General features: G+C 44.6%; 1 protein-coding gene across 5 annotated transcripts in view; it reads right to left on the reverse strand.

The window, feature by feature from the left end:
* The window catches only part of PER2 (period circadian regulator 2), a 48,865-nt gene extending 37,585 nt beyond the window's left edge, over window positions 1-11,280 (reverse strand). For 4 of the 5 annotated variants that reach the window (XM_054282374.1, XM_054282378.1, XM_054282379.1 and 1 more), the window contains exons 1-3: window positions 10,957-11,030; window positions 2,682-2,738; window positions 1,767-1,830 (exon numbers count right to left, since the gene is read on the reverse strand). The gene's annotated coding sequence lies outside the window, so the exon portion shown is untranslated. Of the gene's footprint in view, window positions 1-1,766; window positions 1,831-2,681; window positions 2,739-10,956; window positions 11,031-11,265 lie in introns of those variants that run through there. The other variant, XM_054282377.1, reaches the window with a different exon arrangement.
* Between the last annotated feature and the right edge of the window lie 209 nt (window positions 11,281-11,489).

Raw genomic sequence — 11,489 nt, forward strand, 5'->3', positions numbered from 1 at the left:
ATACTATGTTCTGCACTATAAAATAACCCTTAGGATTCACAATCAGAGTGGTATCACACTGTGTACAGTCTGCATGGGCTGCCACAGCCACTGGGAACACAGGGCCGGCTGCCCCAGCAGGGCACAGAGCCTGATGTGCTCTGGTCAGCAGGAGCTCCAATGCTCATCAAGTTTGCTGCAATATCATTTTATGGCTCTCAGTCACAGTAGGATTGGTAAGAGCATTGAAGATTTTACCAAGGAAGTTATCAAATTTCAGTTCACACAAGGATTGAGATCAAAAGAACCTTCTGGAGGTTCCTTGTCCAGCTCCCTGTTCAGGCAGAGTCACCTGGGAGAGGCTGCTCAGGAGCACCAAGAGATGGCTTTTGGCTATCTCCAAAAATGGATATTCCATAGTCTCTCTGGGAAATCTGTTCAGTGATCACTCCCTCTCACAGTAGAAAAACTGTTTCTTTATGGTCAAAAGTCTGTACTAACAAACTCCATTAACATTATGATTCTTCCTAATAAAAAGTTTCTCAAGAGAAACAATGGGAATTTCAATGAAAAACAAAAAAAATCAAAGCTCTTCTAGGAAATCTAGGAAACTAAATCTGCTGGTGCATGCCACTGCCATGTGGGACAAATAAATGGTAGAATAAAAATCAGAAGTTCAGAAGACCAACATTTGTGTGGCAGACAATTACATCATTCTAAGTGCTTCATCTGAATACACAGAAGAAATGTTTGGAACAGTGTTCAAATCCCAGGCTAAGCACTCTGGAAGGCAGCCCACGCTAGCAAGCCTTAATTTAACATGCTGCAAACTCTTACAACTGTTGGAAGTACACTTGTGTTGGCCAGACTAAAGGAAGAATTTATTCACAACATTCCGTCCTGTGTGACGTTGTGAAGCCAGTGCAAGCTCTAAAAATACTCAAATTATGATAGAAGTCTGTATGCACTGCTTCTTGAAATGTTTTGCTTCTGTTTTTATCACAAACTGATAGTACAGGATTTAAATTATAGGCTTTATCTCTGACCAGAAGAAGCATTAGAAATTGCTGTAGCCAGAACTACTTGCAGATTTCACAGTTTTCAGCCTGAACATTGAAAATGTGGAATGTCTTTCAGCACCAGTTAAATCCTTGTTTAAAGGATTTAACTGCTTAAAGACAGCTCTTGCAATTCCTTTACACTAACTCAACTCCCTGTAAAATTTCAATTAAAAAAAGTTTAAAAAGTTTTCAAAAGTCTAAGTTTGAGGATATACTCAGACTGGCAGCATGTACCATTTTAATTGTGTATCTTATTGGTTTCATGTATTTAACACATTTAAGAAGACATTAAAACATCAAGAAAAATTGTCCTTGTAAACTACTAAAAATTCTCATGATAAGCCTTTCTGCAATTTAATGGAAAGTAAGGCAAATCTACACCAACAGGATTTTTATCAGAAACAAAATGCCTGGTTTGAATGACTTGTCTTTAAAACAGTCTGAACAGAATCAGAGGCAGCCAATTTCACCTGTTTTCTGTTATTTTTCAGAGGAAATGTACAGGTGATTGAGTATGCCCAAGTCCCAAAACACTAAAAGACTTTATCTACAGATGCCATCACCAGTAAAGTGTTTTCCACAGAAGGAAACCTAATTTGTTCAGTTCCCAAGGAAGACAGAACTTGTGACATTTCCTCATTTCCTTCCACACTGACATATCTCTATTCTAGGCACAGAAGACTTCAGATACTAGAAAGGAGTGAAAACCCTGCTGTAGGAACACACCTGTGATATGGGAGGCAAACCAAGCTGAACCAGCTTCACTTTCTGCAGACAACTGAAGTCACACCTGCAGCATTGGAAAGAGGCAGGTGTTAGAACCCACTCAGATCACATTTTCCAACCACAGAAAAACAGGATTGCTTGGGTTTTTTCCTCAATCATTTAGACTAAACAGACATTGTAGTGTTAATGCTCAAAATCTCAGTTACAATTCCATCTGTACTGCTATATTGCAGGACTATCCACATCATCTGTCTTTCCTGGCTAGGGCCAGTTCTGTGGCATCATCAGATTACATTTAATGAAAGCACATTATAAATTTTCTTCACATCACAGATTACATTCCTCCACCATACTCCTTTAATTATGTTTCCTTTTTTTGTTCCAATAACAATCAACTTTTCTTTATTTTCAAAGCAGAGCACAGCTAACCAAAAAATACCATTGGAAACCACAATTTGCTTTTTTAAATTCAAGTTTAGGAGCATAATATTTTCCCTTTTCTGCCTGAGCTATCATCCTGATTTTCTAAGAAACAGTAAAAGTTTTCTGGACCCCAAAATTTTCCTCATAATTGAAAGTTCCTTACCACCTGCAAGAGCAATCAAAAAAATGGAAGCTATTAATAAACACCTGCACAAACAATTCAGATGCAGCACTTGATACTGACACTACACTACATTCAAGTTTCATGAAGATTTAGAGAAGCCACAGCATTTCCATGCACTTCATGATTTGTGCAGCAGGTTCTTTGGAAATGTAAAGCCCTGAAGATCCCTGTTTTTGGGCATTCTGACACTGCATTTTAAAGGAAGATCACAAAAGAGCAATAACAAAACCACAGAGACACCTCCCACCCTCCTAAGTTCAGAACTGATATCACAAATCACTTTCTTGGGTACAGCATCAAACACTCACCTCAATGAATGTACTAATCATGGTCTTTCCAAATCTCAAAGTGTCATCAATATATTCCTATTAAAAAAAGAAAAAAGAATATCAGGTTTTGTAAGCAAGATAATTTTTTATAAAAGAGAAATCAAATTCATTTCATAATGCAACAGAAGTCAAATAATGCAAAATATGTCTTCCACAAGTGAAGAACAATTATAAAGACTACAAATACAAGATGAGAGGAAATGCAACCAGATTTTACTGGTAAAAGCATTTATTATTGTAACCTAACTTCTGAATTGGTTCCTTGAGCAATGCCCAGCATAATTACCCACTGAAGTCTCTTCCCTTTATAAATGTAAGAAACCACCCCAAATTCTCATTTCTGCCAGACCAGAAACAAAGCTCATTTTACCCTCTCAGGTAAATATTCATTGTGCTGTTAAACCCACCATCTGTGCTCAAGATCCATAGTGAATCTGATCATCCCTGAGAACAAATAGAAACTGTCTCTCAAATTTGTTCTTTCACCTTGAATAACAGACTTGGCCCAGAGCCAGGTTTAATTGCCAACAAGTTGGGTATTTGCTATTAAAAAAAAAAGGCAGCCTGTGCTGAGACATCTTCTACAGACACTAAACACCATCTCCTTCACATGCCCCATGCTGATTTCTAGACATCCTTCTTTCCAGCTTCCTGTCTTAAAAAAAGGTGCCTTCTTAAAGGTATGTAAAATTATTTGTATGCAGTGTGAATTTTAAAAAAACACCTTATTTCCTTTGTAACCAGAAAATGCCACTGTCTTCCCAAGTGGAACTGGAGAGACAATTAAGCACAACATCAATAATCAGAACTCTAAATTAGCATGTCAATTCTTGCTCCTTTTGAAAAAAAATGAGAAAAATTATGCATTTGAGATTGCCAAGTGTTGTCACAGAAAAGAGAGAACAATAATCTCCCACCAGTCATATATCTCACCTTTATTCTAGCTGAAACTAGATTTAAGAGTATCTCAATTTAAAAGTATCTCAAACATGAACTTTAGTATTTGCTGACATCCCCATTAAGCAGTATATCTGCATATCTACTACTCCTCTCTAAGAAAAAGACACACTTTCACCACATTTACCGTAGTTCCAGGCTAATGCTGCCCTTCAGACATTGCTGTGGTCCACAGCCTGTTCAAAATTTCAGCCAGAATCAAAGTCCCCTTCTGGAAGATGCTGTGCCAAAGAAATTCTTGTCCCCATCACAGCAATAATCCTCTCCAAAAAGTGCAGCAACCTGACAAACACCATGCACTTGTCCTAGGAGTTGGGTGTGTTAGTACTGAAATGAGAGCTCAAGTCACAGGAGAACCATGGCAGAGCTGTAACTGGAATCAAGCAAGTGCTTTTATACACTGAAGATCTTTGTACAATTAAAGAAACCAAGCAGAAATAGAAAAGTACATGTAATAAGGTCAAGCACAAAAACTGTACTAAGATACAAAAGCTGCAAGGAATAAGGAGGATAGGAAGCAAAACCAAGAAAAAAGACAAGTACTAGACATCCTCACCACTTCATCTTGTCTCCCTAAGCTTCAATTACAACCAATTGCAGGTGTTATTTAACAGTGAATTGCCTCTGTTTCAGGACAGGATGTTAGAAAGGCAATGGAGCTTTGGTTCTACTTTAAAAAGTCAGCTCTACTTTAAGAAAAAAAAAAGCCATCTATATACAAGGAAATCTCTGCCCATCTCTAACTATTCTACCTATAAGAAAAATCAAGTGTTAAGAAACACCATGGTATGCTCAAAAACAGAGGGAAGCAAAACTAAAGTCTTTCCCAGACATTCTGGCATACAGATGAAGTTTCTTTCCCACCACCAAATCCTGTCAGGATCAACACTGGTACTGCTTGTACAGAACTTCTGCAGCCTGCTCACACCATCTGCAGAATCTCCTCATCCTCCTGCCCCCAGAAATGCTTTCTGTGTATTTCAGTCCACTCATGTAAACCACATATTGAGTCACTACCCCTTCAGCATCCTCAATAAAATTTTCCTTCCTATTGGGAGAAAACTAAGGAAATTATGGAAAATTAAGAAAATTAAGGAAAAATGAAAACCATATTCCGTGCTTATATATGTTGAGGAAGGTAAATTTAGCCTTGCCTCTGATTGTGTTCTACGAGCAAAGTTGCCTACCAAAAAACATCAGAGAACTTATAAGGCTCCTCTAGGACTACCACACACTACCTCAGCAGCAGATCCTCAGCAGCTGAGAACATCTGTACAAAAACTTCTTGACTTTACAAAAGCTTTGACACACACAAATTCTCCTAACCTCCCTTTCATATGTGGATAAGCAAGAAAACACAGAACACAGCTGGGCAGCTCACTGAAACTCAGTGCATTGCTGCTGTCCCTCAGGAACCCCTCACAGGGGACAGGACCAAGTCAGAGGATTCCCTACTGGTGCAATCCCTTTGCAAATGTGACAAATGAAACCCTGGAGATGAGAGCTCTTTTTCGGAGTAGTAATTGCTCGTTGATGTTAATGAAGTTGATAGGGTCTTAATTTGAAGTATTGGTCTGTTGTTAAATATTGAATGTTAGAGTTCTAGGACTTGCCTTTAGTTGCCACTATTAAGTGTGACTATTTTACCCTGTATTTGTATCTCTCCCCCTCATACTCTGTATTTGCACCCCTTTCCATCGGGAACCACTTCCCTTGCTCCCAGGAGGACTTGCACCTGGACTGAATTTAAATGAGAGGCTGTGGGAACTATATGAACCCTCTCAAAACAAGAAACCAGCACATAAACTATGATTTTAACCCAGCAGAACCACAGGAAATCATCCACTCTTGACCAGAGCCAGATTCTGTCCTGCCACCATAATTTAATAGTACTCAGCTTGGAGGATCCCCCTAAACTATGAGCCAACGTTGTCTTCCTAAGGACTCTGGTGAGGATGGAAGCCCCAGCTCTGCCCAGAGACAAAGCTGCGCTCCTCCTCCTCCTCAGTGTCATGGTGTGTGCGACCCCTTGGGTTCTCCACCCAGAGCTGGCTTTAATAAAGACCTTTTAAAGGAGCTGCTCTCCTGGCCCTGTTTATCACAGCTACAGCCATTCAGACAAAGACCCCATATGCACTGGAAGGTACCCCCAGAACACAAAGCAGAGGCCCAGAGCCCGCCTGTGTCCTGTCAGAACTCAGTGCATCCCTCTGGGTGTCCAGAGCTGCCAGGACCCTGCTCAGAGACCCTGGCACACAGCCCAGAACACCTGGGGATTTGATTATGACCCGTGGAGCAAATTACCAGCTTTGTATGGAGACGTGAAAGCCACAGAGGTTTAAGTAGTGTAATAATAAAATTATCACTGGGTGAAGGGGTAGATTTTGGGGTTTTTGGAATGAGGGTTTTGGGGACAAGATGGAGGGACTTGGACGTGTCCAGCCTTTCTTCTTCTTCTTCTCTACCTCCATCTTCTGCAGTGATGCTGGCACTTTGGGATTGGTTTAGAGTAGAAGTTCATTGTCTAACATAGGTGATAGGTATTAGAAAGTAATTGTAAATACGTTATATGTAATTTGTAGCATAAAGAGGTAACACCACCACAGGGGCAGGCAGAGTGCCTGGGACTGTCCTGCTGGACAGACCTCAGCTGGACAGGAGGAAAATTTTTACAGATAAGATCCAATAAACAACTCTGAGACCGAGAACTGAAGAGCTGTGAGTCATTCTCCGAACGTGCAGCCCCAACCAGAGACCGTTCACGTTTCTCGGGGCTGCAATAACCCGCAGCCTCCCCAGTGTCCCCGCAGCGCCGGCAGCAGGTGCGAGCGGGCTGCCGAGCGTGCCTGCCGAGGCGCTGAGCCTCTCAGAGCGGCACAGCCGGCGTGGCCACCAGGCATGCGGGGCCCCATGTGCTCGCTGCTGCCTACTACACACACAACGGGCTCGGAGGCACTGCACGCATCTCCACTCGCTCTACAGACACGCCAATCTCACCCTTCTCCTCCTGGTCTTCTCTGCCTCAATATTTCACAAAAGCAGCCTGGGGCTGCAAGAAATCCCAGCAAGAGATAGCAAACCTATCACCCTCTGAACTGTGGCTTTGATTCTACCTTCTCTTTTCCCATGTCCTTTAATCATACTTGTGAAAAGTGCATATTATATGGCTCTACACAGGTATTTACCATATGTATTTTGATGTATTGATTAGTAGGCCTGCATTAACATTTTAATAATATAATAAATGTAGTCTTGTAATTAAAAGGTAACTTTTGTAGGTAAAATAAGAACTACATTAGTGAGATTTTCTAAAGAAAGAAATGAGGCACTCACACCAGATAGCAGCCCTGGGACACCTAAATCTTTCAAACAAAAAGAATTTATTGCCTCTTATCAGAAGAAACAAACTTCTTCCCACCTCAAAGGCACTGTTAGGATCAGAAGGAAGAAGTTGATGATGATCACACAGAATCCTGTATTTGAATGGAATTTATGCATCATGTATGAGGTGTATGAATCTGCAATAGGTTATTGTTTTTAAGGGTTAATCCTTTGTTAATGGTTGTCCTTTTTCGGGCTGTGCTGCCCAGAAAAAGGTACCCGGACATCCGTAACTCTTTGTCTTTATTGTCTCACATTGTCCAAATTCAATCTGTCCAAATTATTATTACTCTAATTATATTGCTATTTTAATAACCATTTTATTACTATTAAACTTTTAAAATTTTAAAAACAAGTGATTGGCGTTTTACACAATACTTCACAGAGAGAAGTCTCAAAAGAAACACCCCTATCCCCTCACAAACAAAGCTCTAAGTGTCAGAAGGCAGAGCTCTACACGCAAAGGCAACGTAGCTTTGGTTCTACTTTTTAAAAGTCAGTTCAACTTGAAAAAAGCCTCCTTGCTAACCAACAATATTCCAGTCTGACCCCACAGCAGGGGTTAAGTTTAAGGCCACAGTTCAAGCAGGAAAGCAGACAGACATTTCTTACACAGGACATGAAACAGGAGCAGCATTACTTTCAAGACCAACACTTTCTGCATTCAACTTCATCCATAACCAAAAGAACAAGTAAAAGCTCTTTAGAGTAATACAACAGTATCACAAAGAGTAATAGGGATATTAACTGACTCCTTTGCTGTTCAGTGCTTGACAAGCTAAGTTAACACAATGAATATTTCAGCAGTTTAAAACTTGCACTACATGGATATAACTGAATGTGGAATGCAGTAAGACAATCCAGTTAAAAATCCCAATAATCCACCATCCTTATAGAGGAATTCTAGGCCATGCAATCAAAACTGGAGACAAAAATTCCTTTTCAGAAACACCTGATTACCTGGTAATTATGATGTGGCAATGTTATGAGTATAATACAATGTCTACAGGACACTCATGCCAGCTATTACACAAGGCCTTGCTAAGAACATGACGTTCCTTTTAGCATAGGCCAACCATAGCAACCCTATGGAAAACACTACAGTTGATCTAGACTAGTGATAATTTACTTGTTCTACTGGCTACCAGTAATCTTCTTGCTTTTAAACCACAACAAATATACCTCATCCCATGGTAACTTGCTCATTTCCTTATTCTTTGAGGGGTGAAAAAAAGATTTTTTTTTTAATGCACTAAAGCATATTCTAATACTGTAAAGATGTTAGAGAAGTAAGGGCGTGGCAAGAACCCAGGAAAAAAAGAAAACTGTTTATCAGTCTGTATCTAAGCCAAACACTTCCTGGTCATAATAAACGTCTGAAGTGGAAGAAGAATCCAGAACTCTACTGCCAATCACTTTCCCCACTTCATTCTATCTTCATACTTTGAGACTAAACTCCATCAACATCTCAGTTTAATAGAAAAGCTTATTAATGTAAGAGAATACTGTTCAGGGAGAGGCTCAAGTAAGTTTATCAAGTAAACTGTGTTGTTACATACTTTAATCATATGACTAGAGGAAGAAAAAAGGGAAAAGGTATTATGCCAAGAGTATGCTGCCTCTTTAATGCCTCTCTGTGGAAATCCAAAATGAGTAACAGTAAATTGTAAAAATAAAAATTACTTGGATTTTCACCAACAGAATTTGTTTGCTAAAAGGAATATAGGAAGTCTATAACAAGTCCCACCAATGGACAAATAAAGAAAAATTCCAGCAAAACCACGCATTCTTTGAATTATAAATGAAACCAAAAAAAACTTGCCAAATCTGAAAAAGTGCACAAAAGCCAAAAACCCTCTTTCCATGCCTTTGCCTTCTGAACTACATCAAGCCAAACCACTTCTTCATGGGACAGACCATCCTCTTTCACTGCGGTGTTTGACATTTATGACACCCAACTACAGTATCTTCCTTCTACCTTGAAATACACACTTGAAATGGCCAAAACCTCACCAAAACCTGAAAGTTTTGGTAGACTTTTTTCTTCTACTCATGGCCAAAGGCCATCTCTTTTCCTCTATGTGTTACTAGTGAGGTGAGCAACCTGCAGAGTCCAGAATCAGGACTGCACACCTCAGGACAGTGTCATCACCACAAGACTAACATCCAGCTCTGCATGGAGCAAGGACACAGTCCAGTCCTACAGTGAAACTTCCTCACTTTGCAGAAACAATGCAAGTTTCAGAGACAAAGGCAAAACAGAAAGATCATAAAAGCACTCAAACTCGTACAAGCATAAGCAAGAAGGAACTTGATGTTATAGTGCAACAATGTGGGCACTCTCCCTAACATCAATCAAACTGTGGCTGAAACAATACTGGCAGCTTGGAAGGTTTTCTCACTATGTTAGTCAGGTTTTTACTCTACTTCTGACTTGACAGATACTCTTACCACTAGAATCATTAGAGAATTTCCACTTCTTTCCCTTTACTCGTGAAAGCTATTCAATCTCAAATGTCCAAGACAATAAATGTCAAAGTCTTGCATTTGGAAAAGAAAGCGATACGAGCAGATCTCTGCTCATAAGAACAGAAACAGATATGAGCTTACAAGGAAGATGTAGAAAGACTTCTTATCAGGGCATATGGTGACAGGATGAAAGGCAGTGGTTTGAAACTGCAAGAGGGTAGATTTAGATTGGACATATGGATGAAACAATTGGACTTAAGGATCTCAGAGGTGTTTTCCTACTTAATGGTTCTGTTTCTTTGATCCGAATCAATGCACTGTCTCAGCCAAGTTACTTTTTCACTGGACTACACTTACAAAGCACTGTAGTTTCCCACGTACCTGATACCTCATACCAACCTCCTGGGAGGCCTTTTAAGCCCCTATGGTACACAGAGAAATGCTGTCCCATTATGAAAACGCTTACCCTATTGCGAAAAGTCAAATGTAAAGCGTCAGCTTGCCTGTTACCATGCTGCTCACCTATTTGCATGAAACTGTACTTACATAAAGCGTTTTGTAATCATGCATGTAACACTATGCACCTAATGTGAACAGCAGCACAGCCACACCGTCTCAAGGCACAGACTGTCCTAAAAGCTACGGGCACCGCACAAAACAAATGGACAGCACCTGTTGCCTACTCTACCTGTAGCTCACACATCTCAGCGGCGCTGAGATTGATACCCGCTGCCACACAGTTCGTCCGTGGATCAGCCAGCCCGCCCGCCCGGTGGGGCCCAGCTCGGTCCCCTCACGGTGCTCCGGGACACGCGTGCTCTCCGCCGGTTCCCCCGCTCCGCACCCCGGGCACAGCCGTGGCCGCAGCCCGCGGCCGGCAAAGCGGAGCCCCGCCGGCGGACCGAGTCCGGCCCCGCCGCCTCCTTCCCCGCTCCGGGCCCGGGCCAGCGCCCCCTGCGCGCCCCTGCCCGGCCCCAGCGGGAGAGCCCAGCTGCCGTCCCGGCCCCGCTGGGGGTGTCCGTGCCCCCATACCCGGGCGCTCTCCCGGTCCAAGGCGGGCGGGGGCCGTGCCGCACTGAGCCCCGCACCCCGCCCCGGGAGCGACTCACAGCCGGCCGCCGCTTCCCTTGCCGCGGTTTCACGGGCAGCGGGGGGGGGGGCGTGTCACAGCCGCCCTTCGGAGGGAGCCCCGCGCAGCCCCCGCTCCGGTGGGCCGGGGCCGGCAGCGGGACGGACCCCGCGGCACAAGAGGGACCCGAGTGCGCATCGTCCCGGCAACGGGAGAGCCCCGGCGCAAGGGTTACGTAACCTCGGCCCGGCGGGCGGGGGAGGCGGGAGAGCCCCTGTGCCCCCCGCGGCCGCCGCTCGCCGCCCCCTCCCGTCGCTCCCCGAGGGTCCCCCAGCCCCTTCGGGCCGCGGGGAGCGCGCCCGGCAGGCCCCCACTCACCGCGCGCGGCGCGTCCCGCCGGCCCCGCGCCTCCCGGCTCGGGCTTCATACGGGCAGAAACGTGACCGGCCGCCGCGCGCCCGCCCCGCCCGCGCTCCCATTGGCCGCCGCCGCGTGACGCCAGCGAGACGCGCGGGCGGGGGCGGGGCGCGCGCCGCTGCCATTGGCCGCGCGGGCCGCCGCTCACTTTACATAAGCCTCACGTGTGGCACCATGTTTCCACCGACAGCCGCGGCCGCCTCCCGAGCCTGCCCCGCCGCCGGCCCGCCCCTCCCCTCCCCCGCGCCGCCGCCACCGAGGCGCACTCACCACCGGCCCCCGCGCCGCCTCCCGCCGAAGCCGCGGTAGCTCCGCTCGCCTCCCCTCGCGCCCGCCGCCACCGCCGCTACGGGACCGCCGGGCCGGGGAGGATGGATTGGGGGGCAGCGGTCACGTGACGGCCCCGGGGAGAGCGGCTCCGCCCCCGCCCGCTCGGAGCCGCGCGTGACGTGTCGTGCGCGCGCGCGCGGGCGGGCAGCGACCGTTGGCGGCCG

This window comes from Melozone crissalis, unplaced genomic scaffold (genome assembly GCF_028551555.1).
Source record: "Melozone crissalis strain CALT ecotype California unplaced genomic scaffold, PUWL_Pcris_2 ptg000034l_1, whole genome shotgun sequence".
NCBI classification, from domain to species: domain Eukaryota; kingdom Metazoa; phylum Chordata; class Aves; order Passeriformes; family Passerellidae; genus Melozone; species Melozone crissalis.